Here is a 9,030-nt window from a genome sequence, read left to right as displayed (position 1 = left end):
TTATTGTTTTAATTTTGGGGACATACTGTGATATTAATTAATTAATTTATTTTTCCTTTATTGAAGCGACATTGGTTTACAACACTGTCTCTGGCTTAGAAGAACAGACTCACACCTGATCATATGTCAGCTATCATACCATCCACATACCTGTAGTCTTTTTTCATAGTTCTTTGGGCCTCTCCCACCTTTGTTCTATCCCTTGGCCCCCCACAGTAGCTTCAATTCTGAATTCACCTTTCTAAGGGTTTACTTTGGCTTGGTTTTGTCAGTTCCCATGAATTTTCTGTTGATATTGTAGATTGTTTATTTCTCTATATTCCACATACAAGTAAAATCATCTGGTATTTGTCTTTTGGTTTTGGCTGCTTATTTCAATTAGCATAATTCATTCTAGCTGAATACATATTGTTGCAAATGGCAGGAGTACTTTTTTTTTTTTTTTTAAATATAGATGAGGAGAATTCGTTGTGTAATATGCTGCATCTTCTAAATCCCTGGTCTATTGATGGGCACTTAGGTTGTTTTCATGACTTGGTTATGTTAAATAGTGCTGCAGTGAACATAGCAATCCATCTTTCCCTTTGAATTAGTGATTTGTAATCTTTCAGTAGATACATAGGAGTGAATTGCTGGACCATTTTCAGAAAATCTACTGTTTCCATAGGGACTAGATAAGTCTATTATTACCAACAATGTATTAGGGTTCCTTCTTCTCCACTATTTGTTGTTACCACTATTTGTTGTTTCTGATAAGGAACAACATGAGGGAGGTAGTGCATCATTGGAGTTTTGATTTGCATTTCCTTGATAATAAGTGGTGTTGAACATTTTTTCACATCCTTGTTGGCCATCTGTGTCCGCTTAAATGTTGGACCCATTTTATTTCAGTAATGTTTGCTCTGTTTCTTTCAATAGAAACTGATAAAGATGGCATTGAACCTATACATTACTTTGGGTAAGTTGGACAGTTAACACTATTAGTACTTCCAATCCACTGCTTTGCCCTACCTCTCTGTTAATTCTTTTGATTTCTGTTTTTCCCTCTCATTCCCGTTATCACCATTGCCATACTATTCATGGTTCTTTATTTCCTTTTTTTAATGTATCTGCTTCTTGTATACTCCTATCCATATATATTTTTTTTATTTTCTATTTTTAAATAGAGCAAAATACCAGATAGCCAAATACAGTCACTACATCATAAATAAAACTTGCTAATAATTTAGCAATTGCCTTTATCCCTACCTCATTTATTAAACTTACATACAAATTGGCCTATTATAACAGTAAAAGGCTTTGCAGGACCCCTTTTGCTTAAATGCGGTCTTTAGCTGTTCAACTGTCAAGAGAACCAATGTCCTGGAAAATGTGGTTCTGTTTTATTATCATTTTATTTATCAGTACATGTCATCTCAGTTTCTTTTTCTAACCACAGTTTTTCATTTTTTCTACTTTATTTGCTTTTTCTTTTTTTTTAATAATTACTCCTGTCTTTGTTTTCAATGAAATTTATAGAGTAATTTTTTAGAGAATCAAGATGAAATTAAGAACTATTGCATAGAATTGAGTTGAAGAATATGATGGTCATATATGTAAATTTGAGACCCATATTATCTGGACTCAATTTCTGGTTTTACTTATTATTAGCTAGAAGACCTGGGTGAATAATTAAATATCTTAAGTTTCAGTTTTCCCACCTATATAAGAATGTAATAAAAAATGTCTATCGCAGAGGACTGATTACAGCTACTACCTGTGCTAACTCGTGTTTAGCATTTAGTAGAGTCTACTTTGTGGCCATGGCAAATGTGCAGTAAATGCCACTTAAAACTATTCTGAACATTATATTCTAATTAAAACTCATAATACCGATGCAAAATCATATTTAAGAAATTAAACTAGGTTGTGAAGTCTTATAAATAGATCAAAAGCTTTTGTCCACAGTAGTTAAATGTGACGAAGTTAAAATTGTAAATTTATATTAAAGAAATTTGGGATAAAATTTCATTTCCATTATCAGGTCCTGTGATATGATGATTGTCCATCAAACACAAAATCTTCAGGAAAAGATGAACACTGGTGAGTTCAAAACTATGAGGTTCCTTATTTGTTTTAAGAGCTGCCTTTTTATCTGTTTTCCTTCTGACTAATAGAAGAGATAAAAGGAATGGAAATAAAATGGATTCCAGTAATATTTTAGAAGAGAATGAGGCTTAATGGCAAGCACATCTAATGTAGGAGTGAGCACAGGGGAAAGGATGACAGCTTTGTGTCTGACAAGTTGAGAGATGAGCGAGCTTATGTAATATATTTTGAATCAGATTTTTCAACAGCAGCTGAGCTATTGTTGCCTCAAAGAAGGAAAGAGCTGGTTCTGACTCAGCTGACTGGTACGAGGGGCAAAGAGAACAGAACACACACCTCTAGTACTTACTTTATTAAAACACCTAAGAGAAAGCAGACTTGAAGGGTGCAATCTATTTGAATGCATTCTCAGGAAGTAAGGCCGGATGCCAGCTCTCTGGGGGAGAAATCAAGACTCTCCACCAGCAGCAGCTGCTTGTAGGCATTTATTTATTTTGCATTTTAAAAATGTTGAGGAGAGGGAAATGTGAGATCCAGGCAAGTGCTTTGATTTGAGAATCTTGTGTCTGATGTCAGTGCACTAAGCTTCCAGGTCTCAGTTTTCTTATCTGTATTAAAAAAAAAAACAGCTAAACAGTTGCCCTGTAGCTTTTCTAAGATCCTTCCTGGCTAGAAAAGTTCTATGCTGTATTAATCGTGTCAAAAGGATCAATCTGTACTCCCCCCAAATCTTCTCTTTTCCATACTTAGTTTTGACTGTTATCTTACCTATATTCATTTCCAACAGGCAAACACAGTGCATTTTTAACTCTCTGCCTTTGCTTAATTTGTGCCCTTCACCTCTTTTTCTTTAAGGCTGATAATATTAATTTGTATATAGGGGTTTACAAAATGGAGTCTGCTGCAGTGGCCAGACCCACATCACACATCTATACCTGTCAGCCTGCACTGATGAGAGATACCTGTCAAGTCAATGAAATCTAAATTAATGGCAGTCCTCCAACGCAGCTAGCTAGCTTATCCTAAAAGTAGTACCTGTTAGGCCCCTCCCTGATGGCACAACAGGTTAAAGCATAGCACTATGAAGCTGTCCACAGCCACTGCGGCATGAGTGTGATCTCTGGGCAGGGAGGTGGCCCACACAGACCTCTCCTTAGCAGGTACCTGCTCCCCTAAGCAGTGTATTTCAGTAGATCTCCCTGTTTTGCCCCCCACTCTGCCTCTGGTGAATCTTCTCACACACCAACCCCCTGCACCCCTGGCCTGTACCCCAGTTTTTGTATGCATAAATAAATTTTTAAAAACGTAGCACCTGTTAGACTTCTCAGCTTACCATGCCGTATACACTTGGCAAGACAAGTATGAAAGAGCTCAAAGAAACACAGGTGGTAAAATTTAAAGAACCCGGAAGCTCCCCTTTCCTTGGGTACAACCCTACTACAACAGCATATGTTTACTGTAATACCTGGTATGAATGTTCATAGCAGCTAAAATCAATGCCGTGACTGTCCTAACCCAGGCTATTACTTTGTCCTCTCAAAGGTCAGATGCTATATAAGTTGTTAAGTATTTTGATTGCCATCCTTGACCTGTATCTCCCCCATCTGTGTTCTTTTATATAGTGGCTTATACATAATCAATGATAAATAAGTATGAGATGAAAGAACAGGGCGTTCCAGTGCTACAAAATTATAGGAGAAGAGAGTGGAAGAGGGTCAGATAATCAGTGGTGATTTTACCATGAGTTGGTATTTAAGACCTGTTCCTTGGGTATGAAAGAGCTCAAAGAAACACAGGTGGTAAAATTTAAAGAACCCAGAAGCTCCCCTTTCCTTGGGTACAACCCTACTAGAACAGCATATGTTTACTGTAATACCTGGTATGAATGTTCATAGCAGCTAAAATCAATGTCGTGACCGTGAAAAAGAAGAAATAACCAAATCTCTTTCAACTGGGAAATCAATAACTGTGGCACATAAAATAAAAATCACCTCTTTTGTTAAACAGTATTACAAATTGATAAATGTGTATTTATGTGACCACCACCACAATCAAGATCTAGAACAATTTCATGGCCAATAAAAATACCCTTATTTTTGTGTCTTATTAAAAAACTTAAAAATAAAGTGGGTGAAATGAATCAGAATCCCTTTAGAGATACTTCTGTCTAAAATTGGGCATTTTGACAATGATCTGAAAGTAAGTGATAAAATTGAATATGTGTGTATGTAAGTAATGTGTAAAGAAATATTTTAACCCATTTCATTTCTGGGTAAGTGCTCAAGAAAAACAAAAATAAGATTGTATAATTCTGTTGAGTAGTAGTATTGTTACCAGTCTCCTGCTGAAAACTACTCAAATTCCCATCAATAGCAGAATTTACAGCAGTGAGATAGTGATATTTTCATATAGTAGAATTTTACAGAGAACAAACTGTAACTTTACACAATAAGGAAGAATTTCATAAACTTATGTTGAACAACAGAACAGGACAAGGGGGATATATAATGTTTCAATTTCTTTCAGGTCCAGAAACAAGGAAACTATGGTGGGGACAGTGGTGAGTTTCCTTTGGGAGAGGAGGGTGGAGATGAGAGGCACTGCACAGATGGATCCTGACCTGCTCTAGTTACAAGGTCATGCATCTTAGTTTAAGTCAAGCTGAAACTTAGCATTCATACATATTTTTGAATAATAAAAATAATAAGTTGACATTAAAAATTCAAAAATAGGGCCCTCCCTGGTGGCACAGCAGGTCAAAGCACAGCACTGAGAATCTAAAGCCACTTCTGCATGAGTTCAATCCCCGCCTGCCCCTGGAGGAGATCCACATGGCATGGCAGACCTCTCCTGACGGGCCCGCTGCTCCCCTCAACAGTGTACTTTGTCCATCTGCCTGTTCTGCTCCCCATTCTGTCTCTCACCCTCCGCATCTCTGGCCTATACCCCAATTCTGTATGAATGAATAAATAAATCTTTAAAAAAATGCAAAAATATTTTTAAATGCATTTGATTTATATCTAGTCTTGTAGGCATAGAGGAGTTGCACAAAGGTGTATCATTTCTTATCTTGACATCTTTTTTTTTTAAAGATTTATTTATTTATGCATACAGAACTAGGGTACAGGCCAGAGGAGCAGGGGTGGTGAGAAGATTCACTAGAGACAGAGTGGGGAGCAGAACAGGCCGACTGACAAAGTACACTGCTGAGGGGAAGCAGTGGGTGGGTCAGGAGAGTTCTGCTGCGCCCTCTGGATCACTTCCGGGGCGAGGATCAAACTCATGCTGAAGTGGCTTTAGCTTCGTAGTGCTATACTGTAACCCACTGTGCCACCAGGGAGGGCTGGCATCTTTTCTTTTTACTAAGGCTAATATCTCCGAAATTCAAGTCTTTCCTCAGTTGCAGAGCTGTCTTCAATGTATAAATTCAAGGAAAAAGTTGGTTCATTCTCTGCATTGGTCTGGTTGTCTTTCTCTTAAGATCTATACCCATCTGTAAATTCCATCTGTAAATTTCCAGGTCAGATGCAGACCTGTAATGAAGGGATTTTCTAGAACTTTCCTATTGATAAAGCTATTGCCTCACATCATTTACTACAGGCTGTGCCAATCAGACTCCTAACAACAAAGTTGCTTATACATTTAGCTGCTATTTTTTTCCCCACAGTCTCTGCAGATACATCTTATAAGACATCACAACCAAAACTGAGCAGGCAGTCCATGGGCAAAGTGTCTTATTTGACAGGGATGCTCCATATCCTGGGATTGGAAATAGTTCTTTACATTCCTATTCTGTCTCCTATCAATTCACATCAAGTCCATGTCAGAAAAGCACGAAAGTACTCTCCTCTGTGATTTTTCTTTCATCTTTCCATTTCTTACGGCCCCTAGGTCTCTAGGTCCCAATTCTTCTATCTGTCGCTAATGTGATTGAAGCCAAATGGTTACAAGCAGCTTTTCCTTCAATGCAGGTAATGTTGTTGAAAGAGATGGCAAGTAGAATTCCCTTTCATACCCAGCCTTATGGTGAAATGTTCCAAAGTCAAAATGTTGAGGTTAGCCTGCATTAGATGTAACTGTAGAGTATTATAAAGTTCTGAGACTTTAAGTCATATTCCTCTGTTTTCTTAACATCCCTATTGACGGGAGCATAAATCCAGGAGTGGATATGGCAAAATTCATTTCACTCCAACATTTCTTTGTCACTTTTGATACAAATATAATGCAAGGGAATGCCATGCTTACATAAAATGTTCAGACTGCAAACAGGGTTTATTGCCAAATCCAGTGAATCCTATATCATAATGGTTCAGGAGTTACTACTAAGTATGGCTCCTATACTAAATGTCCCCAATTATCAAAATGAACATACACTAATGACATCTTCATTTTAGATTATATGTCTTCTCAAGTGTCAGTCAACTGTCAGTAATATTGACAACATACATAAAAAATCCCTGGTACATGTTAGTGATCTTTTCATTTTAATTCACTTCATTAATGATAGTGTATGTCTTCTTTATTCCTTTTTATAATTATTTTCTGATTCTAGGTGTCTCTGGGATGGTAAAATATATAGTTTCCAAGTTAATTTGTTCATTGACTTCTTTCAAAGAAGATCCCAAAAGCAAAGTGAAAATAACTGATCAATACATTTGACAGCATTGAAATTGAAGATCTCTCATTCCAATATTCTGCACAATGTTTAAAATCAAATTTCACACTGTGAAGAACTTCTTTTATATATGTAACAAAGTGTTATCAAGCAAAATGGTTGAAAATTACTATATACCAACAAGAGAAAAAAATAGAAAATAACAAAAGTTATGAATAGACAATTCAGAAAAGAAGAAGTATGAATGGTCAATAAATGTATGAAAAACTACTCACACTAGTAATTGGGAATAGGCAAATTATGATATAAATGAAAAACTATGTAGACTCCATCAGATTAGAAAAAAATATCAATGTATGGTATAAATCTGCTGGCAAGCCTATAAAGAACCAACATTATTACATATTATTGATAATAGTATAAATTACTATACTTCTTAGGGAGGACATTTTGTAACATCTCTCCAAATTAAAAACATGCATCTCTTATACAGCCCAGCCATATGATTGCTCTATCTCTACCCTTGAGAAACATTTGCACAGATGCATGTGGAGACGTGTAATAACACATCATTTATCCAACTGCTTCCATTGCTTTAAAGTGCTTTCCATGCTTAACTGCCTTTAATCCTCGTTTTCTATTAGTATCCTCAATTTAGGATCTAGAATTTGAACCCAAGTTGTCTGGCTGCAGAAACTATGTTCTCTCCTAAGATGCCATTATTTTCTCTCCAGTGAATTGTTCTTCTGTGAAAAAATACTTACTATAACAGAAATAAATTGCTAAATGATTTCGGAGGTCATGCAGCATGGGACAGGAATACTGTACATCTACATCAGTAATTTTTTATTTTTTCTATTACATTGATTTTATTATATATATATATGAATATATATTATGTATATATATTTACATCTTTTTTCATTTTGTATATATTTTTCTTCTCAGTTGTAATTCCTGTGGTCTTCCCACCACTAATTCACCCATGTGCATCACCATAGTCCTGTGTGCTCTTCCCTCCACAGTTTTGATTGTGTTCTCCTCTCCTCCCTGGTAGAATGTCTCTGGTATAGTTGTTAGTTGGTGTTCATATTTTTTTTTTTTAAAGATTTATTTATTTATTCATACAGAACTCAGGTACAGGCCAGAGATGTGGAGGGTGACAGAATTCACCAGGAACAGAGTGGGGAGCAGAACAGGCAGATAGAGGAAGTACACTACTGAGGGTAGCAGCAGGCGGGTCAGGAGAGGTCTGCCGGCCATGTGGTCTCCTCCAGGGTAGGCGGGGATCGAACTCATGCGGAAGTGGCTTTCGATTCTCAGTGCAGTGCTTTAACCCGCTGCGCCACCAGGGAGGGCCCTGGTGTTCATTTTTTGCTTTATTATAATTACTTTTTTTTCCTAATCCCTTACATTCCTGCTATGAGTGAAACCATCTGGCATTTTTCTTTTTTCTTCCTGGTTTATTTCATTAAGCATGATTCCTTCCAGCTCCATCCAAGTTGCCACAAATGGCATGAGTTTATCTTCTTGATTGCTGAGTAACATTCCATTGTGTATACGTACCACATCTTCTTGATACAGTCATACATCAGTTGTTTTTAAGCAAGAGAAATTTTGTTCCTTGTGGACACTTGACAGTGTATGAAGACAGTATATGGTGATTGTTACAACTGAGGTCAGAAGAGGAGGAAGATGTTAATGTCTTTTGGTGGTTAGAAGCCAGGGAAGCTGGCAAACTTTCTACAATGCAAAGAACACTCTCTCACAATGAAGAATTATCTGTTATACTAGGTCAAAAGTAACAAGTTTGAGAAACATTGATCTATATGCACCTTTCTCTAAGAAATGCTATTAATTTTGAAAGACAATTTGTAGATGACATAGTTTATTTTAAAAAAAAAAACACAATTATACACACAGAGCAGTATATGGTCTGTTTGTACATGTATCTTTATGTAAACATAAACTTAGAAAATGGTCTAAAATAATGCATCCACCAAATGAGAGGGGAGGTGGAAGAGACAAGGATTGTGGGTGAAGTGTGGATAAAGAAAAATTTTAAGATAGGAGCAAGAATTTAAAAGTGTAAGGAAAATGAATTTGTGTGTATCTACAGAATTAAAATTAATTTAAAGTAGCTATTTGTTACCTATCATTCTTTCAAGGATGAACAAAGGCAGTGAACAGTGACAAGGACAGGGTGAAAAAGACTGTCCTAACACTCTGACCAAGCAGTGTCTCTTTTAAGAAATATTTTCTATAAAACATAATTTACAAAGCCCTATGACACGCTTCCATTCAGATCGAAATACTCTCTGTGTGTA

General features: G+C 36.5%; 1 long non-coding RNA gene across 1 annotated transcript; it reads left to right on the top strand.

Moving 5' to 3' along the window:
• Positions 1-880: 880 nt before the first annotated feature.
• On the top strand, positions 881-4,683 carry LOC105853775. Its single transcript, XR_001145539.1, has 3 exons — positions 881-958; positions 2,024-2,082; positions 4,615-4,683. It is a non-coding gene; the product is annotated as an uncharacterized LOC105853775 (long non-coding RNA).
• Positions 4,684-9,030: the final 4,347 nt, after the last annotated feature.

Source organism: Condylura cristata, unplaced genomic scaffold, assembly GCF_000260355.1.
Source record: "Condylura cristata isolate star-nosed mole 26May11 unplaced genomic scaffold, ConCri1.0 scaffold00002, whole genome shotgun sequence".
Lineage (NCBI taxonomy): Eukaryota > Metazoa > Chordata > Mammalia > Eulipotyphla > Talpidae > Condylura > Condylura cristata.
The sequence above is the reverse complement of the archived record's forward strand: the minus strand, read 5'-3'. Positions and strand labels throughout refer to the sequence as shown.